The sequence below is a fragment of the Martes martes genome (genome assembly GCF_963455335.1).
Source record: "Martes martes genome assembly, chromosome: 7".
NCBI lineage: Eukaryota > Metazoa > Chordata > Mammalia > Carnivora > Mustelidae > Martes > Martes martes.
In genome coordinates, this window is record NC_137894.1 from 132,384,835 (window position 1) to 132,410,095 (window position 25,261).

Consider the following 25,261-nt stretch of genomic DNA (forward strand, 5'->3'; position numbering starts at 1 on the left):
GGGGCACCTGGGTGGCTCAGTTGTTAAGCGTCTGCCTTCAGCTCAGGTCCTGATCTCAGGGTCCTAGGATCGAGCCCCGCATCAGGCTCTCTGCTCGGTGGGGAGCCCGCCTCTCCCTCTCCCACTCTCCCTGCTTGTATTCCCTTTCTTACTATCTCTTGCTCTGTCAAATAAATAAATAAAATCTTAAAAAAAAAAGATTTTTGATAAAACAGCACATGAACATGTTCTATGTTAAGCACCAAATGTACTAAAAATATCTGTTGTCCAAATATTATAATAAGATTATAACGCTGTTTGATTAAAAGGTATATACCAGAAAGCTTTTTTTTTTTTTTAAACAAAATGTGCTCTTCTGATCTAGAGGTAGATTTCTCTTCCAAGTCTCTGATGCTAGAAAAGCTCTTCCTGATGCTCAAAGGACATCTTTCTCAGTCCCCTGGCTGTCCCCTCCTCCTTTCCCTCCCCCTGACATTTGCATAGGTACCTAGAAGACCTCCTTTTGCTTTCAACCTTAGCTTCCACATTAGAGGAAACAAGCCATGCCACTAAAACTCCTGTATCGACTAGAATCTATATAAGCAGGAAGGGCATTAGGGTTGGATGCAGAAGAATGAAGGTCAATCGAATCATTTTTGGTCGGGTCACTGTTTTACTGACGTGGGAAAATCAGCAGTCTTCTCAGCAACTTAGTGATAAGGACAGAATTTACAGCTCACATACTAAAAATCATGACCATATCTCCTGATAATACCTTTATCTCTAGGTTTTCAATTTTATGGAATTTTACCATGAGGAAATGTCACAAAAATAAAACTTTTCATTCCTTCTACTAGAAAGTTCCTGAAACAGGCCCACCTTTCAAGACCTCTTTGGAAATGCAGACTTTTTCTTAAGTATATTCTGTTTTTGTGTATTAAATTAAGCCATTTAAGTGTTATTCTAATTTTCTATGTGCTAACATTCTCTTGCCTTCTTTTTCTTAAAAAAATTATTTATTTGAGAGAGAGAGAGAGAGTAAGTGAGAGAGTGGGGAGGGGGGGAGAAGGAGAAGCAGGCTCCCTGTTAAGCAAGGATCCTGATGCAGGACTCGATCCCAGGACCTTGGGATCATGACCTGAGCCGAAGGCAGACGTTTAACAGACTGAGCCACCCAGGTGCCCCTTACCTCATTCTTTAATTCTTTTCTCTCTTAATAGTTTCTGCTTTACCACTTGTAGTGCTGGTTTTCCATGTGTAAAGAGCCATGACAGTCATTTAATGGTGGGCTGTAACTTTTACCATTACAAAATATCCCCTCACGTCCACTTAATGCTTTTTCCTCGAAACTGTCGCAGGTTAATATTACCAGCTGTGCTTTCTTTTTGCTTGCACTTGCCTAGAATCTGTGCGTGTCTATTCATTGTCAAACCCGGTGCTATTCTGTTCAGGTACTTCTCTTGTAAACAACGTGGAGGCAAACTGCTTTTTTTGTTGCATTTGAGACTCTGTCTTCTAGGAGACAAATATGAGGAAGTTTTGCAGCATAATGATTTATCACAGTTTCTTATAGATCATGTGTTCACCTTTTTTAATTTCTAAAGATACACATGGATATTTAAAAAAAAAAAAAAAACCAGATTAAACAAAGACACAAAGTAAAAAGTATGAGCTTGCCTTGCTCCCGTATGCCTCTAAAACTTTAAGCAGTTTATATTGATTCCCTACTTTGAGAGAGAAAGATTTTAGGATACACTGTCTCCTTTCCTTTTTGTCTCCATATATAAAAACTTTGATTGGTGGGACGCCTGGGTGGCTCAGTTGGTTAAGCAGCTGCCTTCCGCTCAGGTCATGATCCCAGTGTCCTGGGATCGAGTCTCACATCGGGCTCCTTGCTTGGTGGGGAGCCTGCTTCTCCCTCTGCCTCTGCCTATGCTCGCTCACTCTCTCTCCCTCTCTCTCTCTGACAGATGAATAAATAAAATCTTTAAAAAAAAAAAAAAACTTTGATTGGTTAATCACATTATTATATACCGAAATCTCTGTTTCTCTTTTTATCAGAACTAAAGAGTACTATTCAACCAACATTGTGAAGTGGGAGAAAATGGATACCTTACTTCTCCACTCCACCTTCCAGCCCCTTCTAATTTGTTACACTTTTTCACTCATATCATTTCACGACATCAAGCTTTACAGCATTTCTGTTTTGTTCAGTAAATGTAACTTATCTTTCAAGCATTCCCTAAGGTTAATTCCGAAAACTGAAAATTAACAGAATAGTTCTAATATTATGATGAAATATTTTTATTCAGTGCAGATTCAGATAGTGAGACCAGAGCAGTTAAAGGAGATGTAATCTTTTGTCATGACCTCAGTTCCAAGTATCAAGTTCAAATGTATTCTTTATTCTTGTACATCAATTATTCAGAATTCTGCCACATTCCAGTTTACTTCATAGTTGAATTACATGTAGTTTAGGAAATTTTTGTTTTTCTAAGAATTTCTAATCTTTCTTTCCTCTTGTTGACAGAATAAACCTGCCTTTACTCCAAAGTCAGTTGACAGTCAGTCTTACCCAGGTCTACTGTTCAGATTCTCTCTCTCTCAATCTGTGTGTGTGTGTGTGTGTGTGTGTGTGTGTGTGTGTGTGTGTTCTGTGTGCTTAGTTTTGATTATTCCATTTCTTAAATTGTTTTTTAAATTGCTATTTTGATACAGAAAATCTTCATAAAACAATTGAAGAGACTACATGGCAGATAAAATCGGTAGCCCTTTCCTGTCTGAACAGTAGGGATGGGTCAACAGAAGGTTTCCCTCTCAGGGTTTCAAGAGCAGGAACCCATCTGCAAATGGGGCAGGTGATGCAAGAGGACAAAGCTAAGAGGCAAAGCTCCAATTATGTTTCTTTGTGATCACCAAGGGGATCCTAGGGTCCGGTGCCACAGCCAGCCCCTCTGTGTGAGCTACGGGTGTGTCGAGTCCAATCCCATCTGTTTGCTTCTGGCTCACTGCTCCTGACCCATCCACTCCTTTGCTTCCTCCTGGTGGGATCCTAGGGCATTTTTCAAAAGATTAGCTGTTTTTACTGTTACAGAGAACCTGTGAGCACCTCTGAGCTTTCCCAATATCATCCACCCACTTAGCTGAGCTTTCCGCATATCCTGGCCTGTGGCTAGAAGCTCCGCCTTTATTTTGAACCTAATGTCCTTACTAAGGAAGAGTAAAGCGGGGACCAGTATCACAGGCAACTCTTCTGGGTTCCAAAAAGTGGCAGTTTCCAAATTAAAATCCTTCCCCTTGCTGTGTCCCATTTCCATATTCTTTCTGCTATTCTGCTGCCTCTTTCCTTGGGGGTTTCCAAGGTTTTGCTGGGATTCGACTTATTTCTAAGAATGAATCAGGAAGGCAGGAGTTAAAACATTTTCTCTGTCTTGAAATTAGAACCACCACCACCAAAAACACACTGAGAAAAACATTTCTCACTCTTAATCTTTTTTTTTTTTTTTTACTCTCTACTTCCCAACTGAGAAAATAAAATCCTGGCTTTCTATTATGGCCCATAATTTCAAATCTCTGGAATTAACTCTGGGCAATTATTTACAAATCACCATCATAATAAAAGTAATATTAGTCTCTCAGTATTCAATGAATCAGCAACACAGAATGCAGTCATTGCATAGAACTTGTGAGGCCCAGGGAGTTGGACCTTATCTCTGGCTGGTGGGATTATAGGTTTTTAGTTAATTGGGTTGGGTTTGGTTTTGTTTTGTTTTGCTCTTCTCTGTTTTTCTTTTAAAAAATTCTACAATTGCCATGTATTATTGGTGAAATTAAAAAGATTAAGAAAATAGGAATGTTGATGGTTTTGTCTGTTACTTCAGAGATGGCATAAACAATTTTATAGCTCCACTTTTCTGTTTCAGGGGGAAAAACAAAGTCTGCTAAAAGGAAGCGTGTAACAAAGGGCAGTCTATATTAAGAGCAGGCTGACCTAGCCCTACCTGTGAGAGCCACTCAGAAGAGCACTGATTGCCTAAAAACTTGCAAATACTTGATGAAGAGTGGTATGTCCATAAATCTCCATTCTGATTCAAAAGGAAAATCAGCCCTGAAAAGGCCCCCATTTTCTCCTGCTGTGTGATTTCTCTGGCTGTTGCACTGTAAAGGAAGACAGGCCGGCAGGCTGCCCATTCCATTAAAACGGAAGCAGAAGAAGTCCTGTGCCTTCACCTTTGGCAACACTGTGACACCTGATGAGGGGGTTAAGGGCCTCACTGATTGATGTAATCCTAGGATGGACTAAAAAAAATTCTGTAGTTCTGAAGTCTGATGGAAAATCAGGGTTAAAGTGCCCTTTGGCAACTCTGTTAAAGTGAAAACATGTAAAGATAGGTACTGATAATTTAGCTGTCATTCACCCTAGGACACAGGTACGATCTGTTCCCAAAATCCCGAGTCAACATTCTCTTTGGCTCAGTTTGCTTTGTCTGGAGGAGAGCCTCATGCAGGCGCCATGCGTCAGCATAATTCAACAGTGGGTTTCCTGCCTAGGAGCGAATGTGCCTATCTGAAGTCTGCAGACTCAGGCTGTGATGGAGAGACAGAGAAGAGCAACATTGTTGCTGCCACTTGTATTTGGCCTGATCTCCAATAACCCCTGACTCACACCCTATAGCAAGTGAATCTTTCTCCGCTCTGTGCCTCCGTCGGGGCCTACCTCTCCTCTGCCTGTACCCACAGCAGTCACGTGCCCGGCTAGCTGACCTGGTGAAGTACGTCTGTGTGATGGAGTCAACAGATGCTCGTGGCCAGAACAGGACTGCTCACCGGCTCCACTTGTTAGCTGCTTGAACTTCAGTGTCTTCCTGGGCCAAAGGGGGATCATGCCTCCCAAGTTTGTTGGATTAAACAAAATAAGGCACATAAAGTCCCTGGCCCAGGGCCTGACCTGCAGTAAATACTCCCTAAATAATAACCATTTCTGTTGATTCCATGACTCTTTCCAGAAACAACACAGTTTCATCGTGGACTTCCATGGCCAAAGCGGCCAGGAAGAAATCCTCAATACCACATTTGCCAGAACAGCGTATTATCTGGAGCAGCCGCAGCTCTTGGTGTACATTGTATTGTGCACGTGTGAACCACTGCCTACTCAGATTACTGCTGGAGATGGCATTTTGTGTGGGAAGCATCTGCTGTAAAGAAAATGGGGATTGACTATTTGAGCTTTAGTCCTTGTGCATATTCAGCCTCTGGATCATCTAACAAAATCAGAGGACCATAAGACAGGCAAATATAGGTGTTATTATGTAAAGTTTTTAAAAAATTATTTGTTAATATTAGAAGACCAGGAGTTGCTCAGTATGGCTGAAAACGAGTATGACTTCAACTGAGGGACATAAATTTTTTGCCATATCCAAACTCAAAGAGTTCTATCTTATGTGGTATTTGTCCCACATGTCCCTATAATCGACCAGCAAATTCTGAAATGATGATAAAAGCTAACAAGTATAGTAGGGGATATTTCTAACGCCGTCATAACTCCTTTGAGTGGGGGATGAGATGAGAAAAAGAGGTTGGGAGAAGAGAGGGATGAAGGAGAAAGGAGTAACTATTTACACACACACACACACACACACACACACACACACACACACACACACTCTACACCACACATTGGAATCTCTCAATCTCCTCTTCTACATTGATGAAAATAAGTTACTTACTCTTTAAAATGAAACACTAAGCATTGGAAGCTGGACTACCTAATTGATATCCTCATCACAAGTCACTTAAATGCTATATAATTACATAATTATTTTTAGAAGTAAATGTTTCAGATTGCCAAATATAAGGTTAAAAATAGGTATTAAACATGGGAATTTTAAAAGCAATTAAAATAAAATAAAATGAGAGATGTGTATATGTGTCATGCTCAAAATCCAAAACCAAAATTTCAACATTATAGCCATGCTCAGATATGAAAAACAAAATTCAAGGAGTGAATCTGTTCCCGACACTAGCCTGGCAATTTGAAAAGAAAAAATAAAAAAATATACCCAGGTTAAAATACCGACTGTAACTTTCTGACCTCTATAACCAAGAATGGATAATCTCAATGAGACTCCAGAGCACAAAAAGAGAGATCTCCAAGAGCTTCATGACTACCAAATTCTTTGAGGAAGAGTTTGAATTCCCCAATACTCTAACACACAAATAGACACACACACATCACACATTCTAGGATATGCCCTAGAACCACAGTCACCATAGATTAAGACTGTAGCATTTGCTGTAGTTCTTAGAGCAGCAAGACCTCTGAGAACACATCAATGTACTACTCAATTCCAGTGTGACCTTCCTCTGCCAACATACTTCTAACTTGGTCTCTACTCATCTACTCAACTCAAGCTATATGACCCAGTTAAAATATAAATATGGATGATGCCAAGAAACTATGGCTATATACTAGCCCTCAGCCCTGTGATAGTGCAAAGTTATCAAAAGTCAACCAAAAATAGTAGAGCAGGAACCATGAAATAGTGGAAGAGGAAGGCAAAGATCCCAAAAATAAGCACAACATAAAACATAAAATAAGAGGAAAAGAGGATCTAAAGCAGGGAGGGGTTCTGTATTTGAGAGAAGAATTAATAGAAGTGAATCACAACTACCATGAGTAGTGCCCCTTAGAGTTAGGCAAGATGGTAGCCTTGAATGGAATCTATAAGAGTGACAGAAGAACAGAATCTCAGTTTGTTTTAAAAGAGAATTGAGAGGCTAAAATATACACATTCAGGCAGATAATATCTGATGAGACCAAATTTCCTAGAATCAGAGGGCAGATTATATCATCTTGACTATGCATACCAATTCCATCCTGAGAAATTTAATCTCTGGTCTTCCTGCACATTCCCTTGTTCCCTCGACTTGCAGTTTCCTGCAAGTAGTGCCACACTTCCATATAATGGTGCAGGTAGCACTCCCCATCTAGACTGAATTTTCTTCCCTGAGATCTTAGATTTCTTTCCATTCGGTCCCTAAGTTTTCTCCTATAGTAAGACCATCCTTATCTCTCTCACCCATACCAAACTAATATGCCATCCTTTAGGTGCCTATGGTACACACTTCCACTACAGCATCTACTGCACACGTCTGTCTGTCTCTCTACACAAAATCATGAACTATCTGACCATCTAATTCATCTCTATGTCCCATGGGCCCAGTACAATGGATATCAAATCATAGGCATTTGACAACTTATTGAAATCTACAGTGTTGTGGCACTATTCTAGACTCTAGAGAGGCAGTGTGAATAAGACAAAGTTCATGCCTTTTCAGGCAATAAGCACACCCATAGAACAGCATCAAGTAGTGACAAACAGCAAAATAAAGCCAGGTAAGGAGATTGACAGTGATGGGGCAAAGGTGGTTAATGGGGAGAAAGAGAGATTTTGGATAGGATGATCAGAAAAGGTTTCTCTTAGGAGATGATATTTGAGCAGTCACTCAAGAAATAGGAGAGACAAATTTAAAAAAATATGGAGAAAAGTGTTAATCACAGGATTTCTTTTTTAGGGAGATTTGATCTATTTGTTGAAAAGAAATGTCTTGGTAGGCCAGTTTGAAGTAGCAGATGGGGCTTCCAAAGGACTGACTCAGATGGAGAGGAACTGATTTGCTTCTGAAGCATGGGGGGAAGAGCAGAGACAAGGGGAAAGGAGGGAAACCCAGCAGCAGGGATTATGACGCTCTGGGTTCCCTCCACTGCCAGCTTCCGCTGAAGTCTTGGAACCCATGAAACACTTGGTGGACACATGAAGAATCTCAAACAGCCCACACGGTTGTAAGAGCCCCAGAGTAAGGCAGCCCCTACCTGAGACCCAGTGCCAGCTGGTGGGCTGGAGGCTGGAGAAGGCAGGCAGGTATAACACTGACAACCCAGAAGCAGGTCTAGAGACTAAATGGAAGACCAGAAAGGAGCAGTGGAAGCTGGGAGGACAGTTTATGGAAAGTCACCATTGCCTAGCAGCTTCTTCAAGGATAATTCCTAAATCTAAACCAAATCACTCTATCTCCTTAACAGTCTATAAGAGTGTGTAACTCTGAGTTAGTCTTCATTATAATTCAACTGTCCAGTTTGTACCAGAGACTTCTCATGGTGTAAATTAACAAATAATAAACCACAAATACTGACAACTAATAAGCCACACCCATTGAGCACCTCCAAGGTACTTTATATCTATCACTTCTAATCCACATAAGATTCCCGCTAGGCTCTAACAAAGATGGGGTCGTGAGAAGTTAAGCAAATTCCTCAAGATAACACAAAATTAAAATTCAGAACTTTCTGATTCCAAAACCATAATCTTTCGTCAACACTGAGCCACTTCCCAAAGCAAGCCTTCTGGTTCAGGACTGAAGTAAAAATCAAGGCCCCAAATTCCCCCAATGAATGTGTAGGACCAAAGTCATTATAGTCAGGGTTTGGGGGAGAGAGGCAAAGTCTAGAGAGAAATTAAGGTGGACAGAATCCCAGGTCTGCTTTCCCAGGATGTATAGCTCTACCCATTTCCTAGTCCAAAGATGACAATGAGTCCATACTGACATAAATAAGTGATTAGGTAAATAAATAAATAAATGGAGGAGAAGAGACAGATCTTCCATGCTGAAGAATTCCAATTAACTTATGTAGCTACTTTGCCCTCAAGGAGAGGAAAGATAACTCCCCACTTGAGTATGGGCTGCACATAGTGACTTCTGTCCAAACAAGAAAAGATGGATAAAGAGTAACTTCATAGCGGAGAACACAATGAGTACTCCCTCAGCCTGGTCATCAAGGTCAACATCAACAGTGCTAACTCATGTTAGGTGAATGTACATTTGATATCACATGATGAAAATGACATTCAGCCTCTGTGGTCTTCTTTCCAAAAACCCACAGCCCAGTCTACTCATGAAAAAATCATCAGACATCATCAACCCCAAGTGAAGGACATTCCACAAAATATCTGAGAGTATTCCTCAGAGACCAACTCCAAGAAGCTGTTATGGCCAAGAGGAGCCTAAGGAGATGTAACTTACTAAATATAACGTGTTATCTTGGATGGGATCCTAGAACTTAAGGCATTATGTAAAAACTAAGAAAATCTGAATAAAGTGTGAACTTCAGTTAATAACAATATTTATTGATAGTGATTTATTAGTTGGGACAAATGTACCATACTAATGTATCAATCAATAATAAAGAAAATTGGGTGTCAGGTATGTAAAAATTCTTTGTACTATCTTTAAAATCTTTCTTTATATCTAAAAATGTTCCAAAATAAAGTTTATTTTTTAAAAATGCATTAGGGATTTTTTATAAACTGACGTATTAATGTCATGATAATTTTTCCTGTACTAATTTGTAGGCTTAGTTAGTAGAGCTCTGACCAAAATCCCACTGGGATTGTTCTGGGGAGGGATGGGTTTAGGGAGATGACAAAAATAACCACATTTACCCGGACTAATATTTAGTGGAGAATAGAAGATTTAAAAGAAAGTTAACAAGGGAATTTGCCTTGTGACATAATAAAATGTATCATAAAGAATAAAGAATTAAAATAGTATGGCTTGAGTAAAAAAAAAAAATACTACACTACACAAGTTGGATAGTACTGAAAACGTCCTCAAGCAAGTGAAGGAAAATGTATGTGTATTTAACATGATAAAGAAAGCATCATAAATCACTGAGAAGGAGATGGGTTACTTAATTGGTAATTTGTGGAAAAACTGAAAATACTCTTTACTTCACATACTAAATATTTATGAAATTCAAAGGAAAAAAGTAAAACTCTAAAATACAAAGACTTCCAGTTTGAGCTCTAATATATAAGGAACTGGAAGTCGTCACTCGAACATTTACAACAAGAAGTGTTGGACAACATTTCTTCGGCCTGTCAAAGAACTGAGGCTGCGGGGTGAACTGCCAACTCCAAATCTGGAGAGACAGGCGAATTCGGCGCATCACATCCAAGACGAGCTCACCTGAAGCAGAAGCTGAGAGAGTCATAAACTGGTAAGAGTGCTTAAATGGTAGTTCTCCAAAGTTGCTGGAAGCTGAATGTGGACGAATGTGGCGATGAGAAATTCCTAAAAACTGTGGTACTGAGGGGACCCCCACACTTTCATGGTTTTTACCTACCTCCAAGAACTCCAAAGATACCCTCATGGCTCTAGCAGAGAAAGAAAAGGAACTGTATTATAGACTGGGTGGCTTAAACAACAGAAATTTATTTTCTCACAGTTCTGGAGGCTGGAATTCCAAGATCAGATGCTCGCATGGCCAGGTCCTAATAAGGCCCTCTTCCTGGCTTGCAGTTGCCTGCCCTCTTACTGTGTGTTTACATGGACTTCCCCGGTATGTACACATAGAAAGAGAGACAGACAGAGAAACAGAGCAGGAATGAACTCTCTGGTGTCTCTTCCTGGAAGGGTACTAATCCTATCCAAGCAGAGCCCGGTCTCATAACCTTTTATACATTAATCATGTTCCTAAGGCCCCAGCTCCAAATATCACGACACTGGGGGGTAGGGCTTCAACACATGGATTTTTAAATTTTAATTCCACTGTAGGGTTTTTGTTTTTTTTTTTTAAGATTTTATTTATTTATTTGAAAGAGAGAGAGAGATCACAAGAGGCAGAGAGGCAGACAGAGGTGGGGGGTGGGGGGGAATGGAGGAGGGGCAAAGCAGGCTCCCCGCTGAGCAGAGAGCTCAATGCAGGGCTCGATCCCAGGACCCTGAGATCATGACCTGAGCCGAAGGCAAAGGCTTAACCCATTGAGCCACCCAGGCGCCCCTAGGATTTTTTTTTGTTTTTGTTTTTGTTTTGCATTTATTCTGTGCAGAATTTACTCCTGGGCCATAAGTTTTTGTTTTCTTCAGTTTCTTCTGGGATACCTTTTTCTTCTGTGCAACCTCCTCTTCTGGTTTAGGGACAATTTGCTCTTTTTCAGGAAGGATCATCTCGAGGTGGCAGGGAGGGCTCATGTATAGGTTCATCTGACCAGGAGCCCTGTAAGTTCTGTGCTGCGTCTTGGGGGCTTTGCTCACCTGGCTGGGCTCAAAGACTGAGAATCGACATCTAAACCCTTACGTGCAGCATTACTCCCTGCACTGTTAAGCATGTGTAGTAAAAATGCACCACTTTTCTTGGGCCACCTACCCTGTGTCCAGCCCCATTCTGTAGCCTGGACATACCTACCAGCTCCACCACTGTAGTGACAGAATGGCACACACAGCTTCGGCAAAGTGAAATCTTTGGGATACTTGGTGGCTTTTCAGATATGCATACGCTTGATGGCCTGGGTGGTTTCACATGTGTTCTTAAAGTGAACATGGAGATTTGAACCTCCTGATTTGCAGGATTTTGTAGGGTTTTCTGTGTCAAGTGAATAGAGAACCATTTTCAGAGATCACCTCAGGCCACTTAGGGGAAGAGTAATTCCACTATAGTTAACATACAATGTCACAATGCTAAGCAAAGTAAGCCAATCAGAGAAAGACAAATACCATGTGATTTCACTCGTATCTGGAATTTAAGAAACAAATGAACAAAGGGGAAAAAAAAGAGACAAACCAAAAAACATGAATTTTGAGAGGCACAAACGTTCAGACCGTATCAGTAACCATTGAGAAATAAGTCCAAAGCATTCTCAATAACAAAGGCGTATTCTCCAAGGGAAAAGACTTTATCAGAGCCTTATTCTACCTGGGGAAAGGACATTTCTCCTACTCCAACACCCTTTAGCCTTCTTGTCTCAGCCAATGAAGTTTAAAAAAAAAGAAGAAAGCTAAGACATACTTGAGAAGGTCACAGAATGCCTCCCTTTCCCCACAAACTTCAAGTTAGTACCAAACTTTACCAGCATAGTAACAGTAGATTATGGCTGAAAAGGCTGCCAAATACAGACTCTATCTAAGGCCTTTTTATTGAATCCTAAAGACAAAAGGAGAGACAAGAACAAGGACCGTAGAAGAATTTTAAGCCCTGGCTCCTACAACTATAGCAAACATTAAACACAGTCCAACTCCTAACGAGATTAACATAAAACATCACACTAAAGGCTTATTACCACTCGATGCATTATGTTCAGTTTTCAATAAAAATTACAAGGCAGCTAAAAAGCAAGGAAAAACAGTCTGAAAAAAATGAAGCAATCATCAGAACCAGACTGAGATATAACACAGATGTTGCAATATTCAGTACGGGAATTTAAAAATAACTATGATTAACATGCTAAGGGCACTAATGGGAAAAGTAGACAATATACAAGGACAAGCAGGTAATATCGGTGGAGAAATGGAAACTAAGAAAGAATCAAAAGGAAATGAGAAAATCAAACACACTACAACAGAAATGAAGAATGCCATGGATGGGCTTGTAAGGAGACTAGCCACAGCTGAGGAAGAAATCAGAGAGTTTCAAAATAGGTCAATAGCTATTTCCCAAATGGAAATGCAGAGATGGAAAGAGAGAGAGAAAGGGATGAAGAAGATGGGAAGAACAGAGGAGAAGAAAGAAGAGGAAACCATACAAGAGCTGTGGAGAAATTTCAAAGGTATGATACATATTTAACTGGAAAACCAGAAAGGGAAGAAAGAGAGGATAAAGAAATACTTGAAATATTAATGACTAAGAATTTCCCAAAATTAATCACAGACATTAAAAGCATTTGCCTAGGAAGATTAGGAAACACTGACCAGGATAAATACCATAAAAATCTATATCTAGGCTATCATTTTCAAACTATCAAAAACCAAAATTAAACAGAAAATCTTGAAAGAAACCATGGTTGGGGGAAGGAACCCCCTACCTATAGAAAAACAAGAGTAAGAGTTATAGTGGACTTCTTATCAGAAACCATGCAAGAAGTGAGTGGAGTAAAATATTTAAAGTCTTAGGGGAGGGAAAAAAAAAAAAAAAACCCTACCAGCTTAGAATTCTATATCCAACAAAATTTTCCTTCAAAGTGAAGGAAGAATAAAGACTTCTCAAAAAGAAGTTGAGGGAACTCATTCTCAGCAGACTTGTCCTGCAAAAAATGTCAAAAGAAGTTCTTCAAAAAGAAGATCAGAAACATGTATACATATTTAAAAATTAAAAGAAAATCTACATGGAGATTTATCTAATATCTGGTTGGGACATACTGCTGGCACAATCACAAAGGAAGAAAACCATTAAAGAAAAGTTGTATAGGGCGCCTGGGTGTCTCAGTTGTTAAGCATCTGTCTTCGGCTCAGGTCATGATCCCAGAGTCCTGGAATCAAGCACCATGTCGGGTTCCCTGCTCAGGGGGAAGCCTACTTCTCCCTCTCCCACTCCCCCTGCTTGTGTTCCCTCTCTTGCTGTGTCTCTCTATGTCAAATAAATAAATAAAACCTTTAAAAAAATGTTGTATAAATTTGACTAAATAAAAGGATCAACATGCCAGAACATGAGATAAAATTAAAAGCTACATATGCCAAAAATCAAGGAAAAATATTTACCACAAAGCTAAGAAAATATTAATGCCCTAATATATAAAGAGCAAAAGCTAATTGAAAGAAAAATTTCTAATATTTCAATAGAAAAATAGGGGCAAAGTGGGCTAAGAATAAATCAGTCACAAAAGCATAACAATTAAGAAATAATCAAAGCTTGGTAATAATCAAAGAATATAAATAAAATGCAATATAAATTCATTATCAAATTAGCCTAAAAGTGTTTAAATACTCATGAGGAAAAAGCAATGTAACAGATACTGCCCACTTGTTAAACAAAAGTTGGCAAATGGTGTAAAATCACTCATGTCCACACCCTTCCTTGACCTAGGAATCTTATTTCTAACAACTGAAGGAAATAACATATTTTAAAAAGCATTCACTCAGATGTCCATCAATAGAGGAATGGATAAAGAAGATGTGGTATACACACACACACACAGAAATATTGCTTAGCCATCAAAAATGAAATCTTACCATTTGTGGTGATGTGGATGGAACTAGAGAGCATTATGCTAAGTGGACATAAGTCAATCAGAGAAAGACAATTATCGTGTGATTTGACTCATACATGGAATTTAAGAAACAAAAAAGAGAAGGGGAAAGGGAGGGAAAAATAAAATAAGATGAAATCAGAGAGGGAGATAAACCATAAGAGACTCTTAATTATAGGAAACAAGCAGCATTGCTGGAGGGGAGGTGGGTGGAAGGACGGGGTAACTCGGTGATGGGCATTGAGGAGCATGTGTGATGCAATGAGCACTGGGTATTATATGCAACTGACGAATCACTGACCTCTACCTCTGAAACTAACAATACATTACATGTTAATTGAATTTAAATAAAATAAAATTTAAAAAATAACAGCATATAAAGTATTTCTACAAGGATGTTCATATTTATAATAAACTCCCAAAACAGATATGAGATATCATTATATGGTTAAATAAGGTACAATACAGCTGTATTTTAGAATATGCAGATACTGAAAAATCACCAAAGGCTTAACATGGAAAAAAAGGTCATTAAATAAAGTCTGGTGATCAGACAGTGAACAAAACTGTGTATGGAAACCATTTAAATATATGTAATTTTGAACACATTATGCAGGTACATACAAAATATAAAAGAAATGTTCCAAAATGTTAACAGCCATTACTCAAGCTGAGTGGGTTACAGATGATTTTAAGACTATTTTTTAAATTATGAACTGAATGAATGCTTATACTGATATTATATTACATTAATGAATGCACATATATGCAAGCATTCATTGGGCTTATAATTTTTAAAATACCAAAATTACCAAAGGAAAATTCTTCACTACTGAAACTCTGAGAGTAGGCAAGAAATAAGTAATAAAGTCCTTCAGATTTTATAGTTTCAACAATATGCTGTTATAACCTCTATTCTAGCAACATTTAATTTTTCATAAGATAGCAGTAGTTCTACGATTACTTACAGAAACAGACATGGAACCTTATCTCCTGACTCCCGATACAATGGTTTTTTCACTCCCCTACAATGATAGGTATAAAATTTGATCTTCCTGAGAGGTGACATCAGCAAGACAACAGAATAAGAAGTCCCAGATACTGTTTCCCTTCAGAGACACTGATTTATCAATGGTCCAAAAAGCCTTTATAAGAACCCCAGAAATCAGTTAAGAAGTCACTGTAACCCAGGCAAACACAAAGCAAAGAATAATCTCATTGAAACTGATAAGACAAAGCCATTGCATTTCACCATTCATAGGCTTCCCTGGCACAGCTTAGTGTCATCAGGGAAAAAAACACCCAAGTTGCAGCTTCCCCTTTAGGAAGGAAAGAAAAGAGTGAAATGTATGTCCAACATTCTGACTTTTCAGGGGGCTGCCTGACACAGAGGGCCTGATTCAGAGCACTGGTGGGGGACTGGCCTAATTGGGATGTCTGAGGGCCACTGAGAACAATAGAGAGGTTGGGGGCTTGTTGCTGCACCAAAGAACCTACAGTAGGCAGAGATAGCAGACAGAGAAAGTGATAATGAAAAAGAAATCAGCAAAACTCTCTGATTGGGAAATTATACACACAAGTCCAGAGAAGATGACTCCCAGAAAATGCTGGAGAGGTCTCCAGATTCTCTCATGGGGCTGACTAGTGGTCCTCCTTTATGTGAAGCCAGTCCATAAAGACTAAGAGAGGTGGATCTTTTCTTAAGTGGACAAATTCCAGCAAAAATAACAAGGCATAAAAAGAAAAAGGAAAACATGGCCCAATCAAAGGAACAAAATAAATCTCTAGAACTGAACTTAAAGAAAGGGAAATCTATTAATTACCTGAAAAGAATTCAAAATCATCTTATTGAAGGTGTTCAATAAGCTAAAGGAACACAGATAGCCAGAGAAAATAAGAAAATTGATGAGTGAACATATTGAGAATATCAACAAAGAGACAAAAACTATACAAAAGAACCAAATTCTGGAGCTGAACAATAAAACTGAATTGAAAAATTCATGAGAAAAGTTCAACAACAGACTTGATAAAGCATTAAAAAGTCAGTGAACTTGAAGACAGGTCATTTGTAATTATCCAGTCAGGCCAGTAAAAAGAACAAAATGAAGAAAAGTGAAGACAGCTTAAGAGACTTATGAAACACCAACAGAGAAACAAGATACAACATTACAAGAGTCTCAGAAGGAGATGAGAAAATACCTTATTTGAAGAAATAATGGCCATAAACTTCCTAAACTAGAAAAAAACAGACAACCAAATTCAAGAAGCTCAAAGAACTCCTACTAAGATGGGTCTAAAAAATCCATGCTGAAACACTAGATTCAAAAAGAGAATCTTGAAAATAGTGAGAGGTAACTTATCACATACACAAAAGCTCCTAGAAGTTTGTCAGTGAATTTCTCAGCAGAAATATTAAGGACAGAAGAGAGTATGATTATCAAAGTGGTGAGAAAAAAAATAAAATGCCAACCAATAACACTGTATATGGTTGAACTGTTGTTCCAAAATGGAGAAATAGGGGCAACTAGGTGGCTCAGTTGGTTGGGCAGCCAACTCTTGATTTCAGCTCAGGTTATGATCTCAGGGTCCTGGGATCAAGCCCCACGTCATGCTCCACACTCTGCAGGGAGTCTGCTTGAGGATTCTTTCTCTCCCTTTCTCCCTACCCCCCCCCACCAAAAAATAAAAAAATAAATATTTTTTTTTAAAAATGAAGGAGAAATAAAGACTTTTCCCAGATAATAAAAGCTGAAGAATTTCATCATCACCAGACCTGCCTTACAAGAAATGCTAAAGGGAGTCCTTCAAGTTCCTCATGTGGTTGAATGGATTAAAAAACAAGATCTAGCTATATGCTCTCTATAAGAGATTCACCATTTCTAGAAACATAAAGCTTGCCAAGACTGAATCATGAAGAAATAAAAATATGAACAAACCTATGTAACTAGTAAGGAGGTTGAATCTGTAATCAAAAATCTCCCAACAAAGAAAAGCCCAAGTCCAGATGGTTTCACTTACAGAGTCTACCAAAAGCTTAAAGAATTTATGCCAATCCTTCCCAAATTCCTCCAAAAACTTGAAGAGGGAAAACTCCTAAACTCATTTTATGAGGCCCATTATCCTAATACCAAAACCAGATAAGGACACTACAAGAAAAAAGAATTATAGGCCAATATCTCTGATAAATATTGATGGAAAATCCTCAACAAAATACTAGCAAACAGAATTCAACAGCATGTTAAAAGGATTATACACTCTGACAGTGGGATTATTCCTAGAATGTAAGGATGGTTCAACATTTAAAAATCAGTCAATGTGATATACTACATTAACAGAATAAAGGATAAAAACCACATAATAATCTCAGCTGATGCAGAGAAAGCTTTTGACAAAATTCAAGACTTTCAAGGTAAATACACACAACAAACTAGTAATAGATGGAAACTACCTCAACATAATAAAGTCATATATTAAAAGCTCACAGTAAACATCATCACTTGTGAAAAAGTAAAAGCTTTTCCCCTAAGTACGAGAACAAGTCAAGAATGTCTACTCTCACAACTTCTAGTTAACACATTATTGCAGGTCTTAGGCAGAGCAATTAGGAAAGAAAAAGAAATAAATGACACCAAATTGTAAGGAAAAAGTAAAATGATCTCTCTTTACAGATGTCATAATACAGAAAACTAAAAATTCCATGAAAAAAAAACCTGTTCCAATTAACAAATTAAGCAAAGTTGTAGAATACAAAATACCATGCAAAAATTAGTTGTGTTTCTATATACAAACAATCTGAAAACAAAATTAAGAAAACAATCCCATTTACAATAGCATAAAAAAACAATAAAATCCTTAGGGATAAACTTAACAAAGGAGGCAGAAAACTTATACATTGAAATCTATAAAACATTGCTGAAACAAATTAAAGACAATGCAAATTAGAAGACATCTCACGTTCATGGGTTGGAAGACTTAATATTACTGAAATGTCTATATTACCCAAGGTGATCTATAGATTCATGGGGATCCTTATCAAAATCCCAATGGCAATTTTTCAAGATAAAAAAAATTAATTCATATGGAATTGCAAAGGAGCTGAAATAGCCAAAAAATCTTGAGAAAGAACTACACAAAGCTGGAGGCCTCACACATCCTGATTTCAAAGCATATTACAAAGCTACAACAATCAAAACAATATGGTACTGCATAAAGACAGACATATAGTCCAATACAACAGAATTGAGAGGCCAGAAACAAAGCCTGGGGTACGTGATCAAATGATTTTAAACAAGGGTTCCATGACTACGCAAAGCAGAAAGAATAGGCTCTTCAACACATGGTATTGGGAAAAACTGTATCCACATACAGAAGAATGAAGTTGGACCCTTATCTTACACTATAATAATTAACTCAGAGTAGATTAAAGATCTAAATGTAAAGCCTGAAATGATAAAAATCCAAGAAGAAAATATAGGGGAAAGCTGCATGGAATTGGATTGGGCAATGCTTTCTTGGATATAACACCAAACTTACATCAAACTTATAAAAGTGTACAGCAAAGAAAATAATCAATGGAGTCAAAAGGCAACCCACCAAATGGGGGAAAATATTAGCAAACTATGTATCTGATAAGAAGTTAATATCCACAATACATAAAGAACTCCTAAAACTCAACAATAAAGAAACAAATAAACTTAATTAGAAATGGGCAAGAAATTTGAACAGACATTTCTCCAAAGAAAATATACAAATGGTCAACAAACATGAAAAGACTCTCAGCACCACTAATATCAGGGAAATGCAAATCAAAATCACAATGAGATATTATCTCATGCCCAGTAGGATTGCAGCTATCAGAGAGAGAGAGAGAGAGAGAGAGAGAGGAAAGAAGGAAGAGAGAGAGAAAAAGATAGAGGGAGACAGAGGAAGGGAAGAAGAAGCATTGGCAAAGATATGGAGAAATGCAAACGCTTGTTCACCATTAGTGGGAATGTAAAATGGTGAGTTGCTTTGGAAAAGAGTATGAAGTTTCATCAAAAACTTAAAAATAGAATTACCATATGATCTAGCAATCATATTTCTATATATTTTGGATATATAGCCAAAAGAATTAAAAACAGGCTCTTGAAGATAATCTACACACCTGTAGTCATTACAAATCTTTCACAATAGATGAGAGGTAAAAGCAAAAAAAAAAAAAATCTATCAGTGGACAAGATAAATAAAATGTAATCTACATAGACAATAGAATAGAATTCAGCCTTAAGAAGGAAGAAAAAACTGGGCACCTGGGTGCCTCAGTGGGTTAAGCCTCTGCCGTTGGCTTAGGTCATGGTCTCAGGGTCCTGGGATCGAGCCCTGCATCAGGCTCTCTGCTCAGCAGGGAGCCCGCTTCCCCCTCTCTCTGTCTGCCTCTCTGCCTCCTTGTGATTTCTCTCTCTCTCTCCCTCTCTCTGTCAAATAAATAAATAAAATCTTTTAAAAAAAAGGAAGAAAAAACTTTTCTATGCTACAATATAGATAAGCCTCTAGGACATTATGCTAAGTGAAATATGCCAATCACAAAAAGATAATTCTACTTTTATGAGGTATCAAAAGTAGTCAAACTCTTAGAAACAAAATAGAATGGGAGTTGTCAGGGGCTTTGGGGAGTGGAATAAGGGCTCAATGAGTACAGAGTTTCAACTTTTTGAAATGAAAAAGTTCTAGAGATCTGTTGCATAATAGTGCACATATAGTTAATCCCACTATACAGTATATTTTAAAATCATCAAGATGGTAAATTTTATGTGTTTTTTACCATAATTTTTAAATGTATGAAAAATACCTAATATTAATAGTAATCAAAGACATGCCAATTAAAATACTGAAAAAATGCTGAGATACTATTTATTCTGCCTTTCCATTTAGCAAAGAAAAATAACCAGTGATAAAAGGTAGTGAATTGATCTTTGGGAAAGTAATTTGGCAATACACAAAAAAAGACTTCTTCTTTTTTTTTAAGATTTTATTTATTTATCTGACAGAGAGAGAGAGAAGGAGTACAAGCAGGGGAAAACAGCAGACAGAGGGAGAGGCAGAAGCAGGCTCATCGCTGAGCAGGGAGCCCAATGCAGGGCTCAATCACAGGACCCTGGGATCATGACCTGAGCCCAAGGCAGATGCTTAACTGACTGAGCCACCCAGGCGCCCCCACGGAAAAAGGCTTAATAATAGCTTTTCCATCCTTTTATAATTTGTTCATTCCTTCATCAATGTATACTTAGCAATTATTTTGTTCCATTTAGAGGACACAGCTCCAAAAAAAAGAGGCATCCCTATATGAAACTTAGAGTGTGGTGGCAGAAATTAAATGTTGCCAAGTACATAGAGGAGAACTTACTCTAGTTTATAATTTATAAGGATTAGTGAAGTGCCCAAAAGAAGGGGCAGGGTGGGGGCATGATGATTATAACCAAAATGTTCATTTCAGCATTATTAATAAAGTATTAGAATTGGAAACACAAACAGAAGAGCTAACTCTGTAAGCTATAGCCTAGACATTCATTGGGAAATCATCCCAACTGTCTTAAAAAATATATTCCATGGCCACCTGCGGTAGTCATTAGAACTCTTCCTAAACATTCCAATTTTCTTCCTTCTGTACACATAGTAGGACTGCACTTGCCTACCTTCTCTGAAGTTAGCTTGGCCACGTGATTTGCTTTGATCAAAAAAATGTAAGCAAATGATGTTTCCCTTCTAGGAAGACTTTAAAAGCCCGTGCAGTGTGGTCATATTTTCTTCTGCTTTGATGACTGTGAATGTTTTTATGTAAATGGAGCCTCCATCAGTGTCAGCATGGATCCCTGAATTAGAATGAGCAGCTTCTCTGTCAATCTACATTAGACATGTAACATGAGCAAAAGAATAAACCTTTGTTGCGTGAAGTCACTAAGATTTGAGGAGTTACGTTACCACGGTATCTAGGCTGATATAGTGTCTACTCCATGGGAAAAATGCTAATTACATTAAATAGTATAAAGAAATACAATAAAAATTGTATACTCTATGAGTGTACCTCTAGACATCCTATTTTATAGACATCCTCTTCCTAGAAAAATACTAAAAGTACACATACCCAAATATTGATAATGACTGTCTTTTGAGGGATATGTGGGGGAATTTTTCCTACCTCTTTATCACATACATTCATAGATTATATTTAATGGGTAAAATAACAATTCTTCTCAAGCAAAGAGGTCAAAATAAAAAAGCTCAGAAGGGAATTTTATCATTTAATATTTGCAAACTAAAAAGTTTTCCAGAAAGAAAGGATTATTCTTTCATATAAACATGCTCCCCTCAAAAATGGGAGCTACATGGCCAATGTTGATTTATATATTTATGATTATCCACAAACTTGCAACCTAACATAGCGTGTCTGATAGCCGGTATTAAATAAACTCAGGGGTGCCTGGGTGGCTCAGTGGGTTAAAGCCTCTGCCTTCGGCTCAGGTCATGATTCCAGGGTCCTGGGATCGAGCCCCGCATCAGGCTCTCTGCTCAGCAGGGAGCCTGCTTCCTCCTCTCTCTCTGCCTGCCTCTCTGCCTACTTGTGATCTCTGTCTCTGTTGAATAAACAAATAAAATCTTAAAAATAAATAAATAAAATAAAATAAAATACTAGAAAGTTTTTCATTGCTAAAGTTCTAATTTCTTCTTCTTTCCAGAGTCCCAGTTCAATACCTAGTCCTATTCAGGCCTCAGAATCCATATCAGGTACAAATCAATCCAATTAAATATTGCTTTATTTAAGAACACCACTGACTTGTTTTACTCAGAAATAAGCTAAGTCACTGATCAGGAAAAAAATGACTTTACTTTTAGCTGTAGAGCATATTCCCCAGGGAACTTGATTTCTACTGCAATCCCTCTACCCTTTTCATCATGAAGATAATGATATTGCTAACAAAAGATATTTCTAATTAACTTACAATGATTTAAACAAAGTATTTATGGTCCACTTATCTTACATAATGATATATAGTAGTTTACATCATGGTTGAAAGTCCTCTTCAGATGCAGCAAAAAGTCTACATTTTTATAGAAAGAGAGAGAGAGAGAGAGAGAGAAAGGAAGGAAGGAAGGAAGAAAGGAAGGAATCAGCTACAATTATGAAATATTTTCTAGTAATCATAAAACTTGAAGATTTTTTCCTAACTATAAGAAACACTGATTATGAAAACATGTGGCACAAAGTACAAACCTATACCATAGTCAACCACATTCATGATATGATCAACAATGATAACAAGTGATATCTGCTTTTCTTTGGTATTTCCATGACATATTTCGCCACCTTTTATTTTTAAACTTTTATTTCCTTATCTGCTGAATATGTGCCTTGAAAGTTTTTAAAATCCATCTGATAGTCTTTGTTTTTTCATTTCAGCATTTAGTCCATTTATATATAATGTAATGACTGAAGTATTTGTATTTACATCTACCATTGTGTACAGTACTTTTGTCCCAATGTTCAAGTTTCCCTCTTCTTTCACTGGCATTGGCTTATTTTTGATTATTTTACTTTTAACCTGGTAGCATGGAAATTATACACTCTTTTCCTATTCTTTTAGGGATCATTCTAGCAGTTACAACATGTGTCATTAGCTTATCAGAGACTAATACTGGCTGATACTTCTACTTTGTCCCAGAAAATGCAAAGACCTAAGGACTTCATTATCTTTTAACCTCCCTTAGAACAATGAGGGAGAAACAGACAGGATGAAGAATTAAAAAAAGAGAAAAGGTTGAATGTGTTGCCTGGCACTCAGACTCCCATTTAACCTTTGAGAGCAGGTTGCTGGCCCCCTCAAGGGAAAAAAAAAAAAAAATCCATCACTTCGACACAAGCCCCTAGTTTAAATATGATACCCAGCATTCACTTTCAGTTCTACAGTGAGCTGGTTCTCATCACAGAATAAAACAGATGACCTTCTTCTCCCCATCCTGAGACCCAAGGATGTTTTTTCTCATCCAATGGCCCTCCCTTTACCTAAGGGAAGGGAGAGAAATGCTTGTTATCATGCAAAGTTACAGGACACTTCCATGAGGCATTGCACTGGAGCTTATCACATCATACCACAAGACATCAGGAACCAGGAAACATAGTTCCCACCACATCTGCTGTTGGGTTTGTTCCTGCTCCTGCAGCAAATAAGAGCACTTCTGGGTGCTAGATGCAGACTGTGTCCGTGAAGAGCCTCTCCGTTAAGGATATAACTTTAGAACCCAGAATAAGCCTTGGGAACTTTCACAGTAGCCCTTATCACTGAGCATCAGTGGTCTTAATACCTCCATGACCAAGAAACCCAGGACTTGAGACACATTCCGAGGATGCACAGCCTGAACATTAAAATACAGCGATGGTTCTGATTTTCTTACGTGGCCAAGGGCCAAGATAAATGTATGTCAGGAATCAGCAAGGCCGCTGTTAGACAACGTCCAGCAAGACCTGCCAGTCTTTGGCTGTCAGGGATTATGCAGTGGCTGCTGCATTTGAGACCAGAGGCCCCCACAACAGAGACCCAGGAGTGGTCACTGCAAGGGGGATCACGAGATACCAGGTCCTGCTTCCGGTGGTGCTGTGACTTACAGTCAATGTCCACATCCAGTACGTGTTACCCATCCACTGTCAACTGTCCCCAGTGATCAGATTCTTAATAAAATATAATCCTGCCTAACTCATCGATGGAACCCAAATAATGAGAGTCCATATAATGCCAGAAATCAGCTAAGAGGTCAGAGGGATTCTGTGTTTCAGGATGCCAACCATTTAGGTCATATTTCAATTACGACTGAGCCTATAGATGAGGAACAGTCCGAAAGCCTTCAAGGAGACTCCACAGTTCTTTGATTCACTAGACATCCCAGAGCAACAAAGAGTCAGCCCATGCTTATTTTTCAACTTTATCTTCTGTGGATTTCTCTAGAGCCACAACACCAAGCAAGCCCTAAGCCTTCTCTTGAATGAGAAGCTACCTGCATGAATTCCCTAAGACTTCTGTAGCCATGACAGACACGTCACAATGGAGCACAGATACAACCTCAGAATGGGATCTCTCTGTGCTAATTAAAACAATAACAACAATACTACATTAGCAACATGTAACGGAAGGATACATGTCCTTTGGAACTAGATTACGAAGATATTTCTTTAGAGATTTATTCATTGCCTTTGGAAGGGAAGCAATAGCAGTGATATTTTTATGACAAACATAAAAGTCACTCTCCGCAGAGTTTAATGTGTTTAAAGAAATTCTCCTTTCAGAAATAACAAGTGGTATTAGCTAAGAAGGGGGCATGACACAGGGCTACCCTCTGAGCATCACTAGTTCCTCGCTTATCTTTTTATTTCCTGTGACTCAGTGTAATCGGGACTCAGGAATTCAGCCAACGGCTGCCAGTCTGGGGAGGGAGTGTCTACAAACAAGGCTGCAATGCAAACATGAACAGGCCAAACACATACTCAAGTGTCCACGGTAGTCTGGGGGTGTGGCTGAAGGCCTGGGTTCAGCAGTTGTGACTGATGAAAAGGAGAACGATTTCCGGCCACATCTGAGCTAATGCTTTTCGAAGAGCAAAAGAGCCGGGAGTCAGAGAATAGCCTATGTGCCCACGCAAAGCTTCGAGGCAGGCCTTGTCACTGCACCGTGTAAATCCAATGTCAGTGTCAGCGAGGGCCAGTGGCACAAACAGGCAGTTGCCCAGCGTGCCTCAATCCCCGAACTAGAACAACCAGCACCTGTGGGATTCAGACCCTAAAGCGGTTTCAATCATGTTTCGTGAATTTGCCAACAAACACATTCCCAGCAGAAGATGGTCAGGTGAACCTGCAGGAGAAACAACTGTGTAAAAAGAATAACAACGGAACCCGTTTCAGGCTTTGGCCTCTATCCCCTTTGGTGAGAACAATGATCAGGGTAAATCGTTACGGCAAAACACAGACCTTGAGTTTCGCGTGCAACGACTCAGGAAAACAATGGGCTAACCTATGTCGGAGTGGATCACCCCCAATTCCTGGGCAGGGTTCACGGTATTTTGGAACCCTATGTCACCCCAGTTTCTGAGACAATACAGCAGCTTTATAATGAAGTAAACAACCTCTCAGATCCATAATTTTTAACATCACTGATTGCACGTCACCGGGCGACAACTGTGGTGGTAAAAGCACCTTGTTCATGGGACTCCCGACTAGAGAGGGCGGGCAGGTTCAGCGGCGC

At 38.7% G+C, this 25,261-nt stretch overlaps 1 protein-coding gene and 1 pseudogene across 4 annotated transcripts in view; both read right to left on the reverse strand.

The window, feature by feature from the left end:
- RGS6 (regulator of G protein signaling 6) overlaps positions 1–25,261 on the reverse strand; it is a 554,830-nt gene that overhangs the window by 431,356 nt on the left and 98,213 nt on the right. The window lies entirely within an intron of this gene.
- LOC308346305 (large ribosomal subunit protein uL22-like) lies at positions 10,872–11,426 on the reverse strand (annotated as a pseudogene). The gene has a single exon. The product of its transcript is annotated as a large ribosomal subunit protein uL22-like (transcript).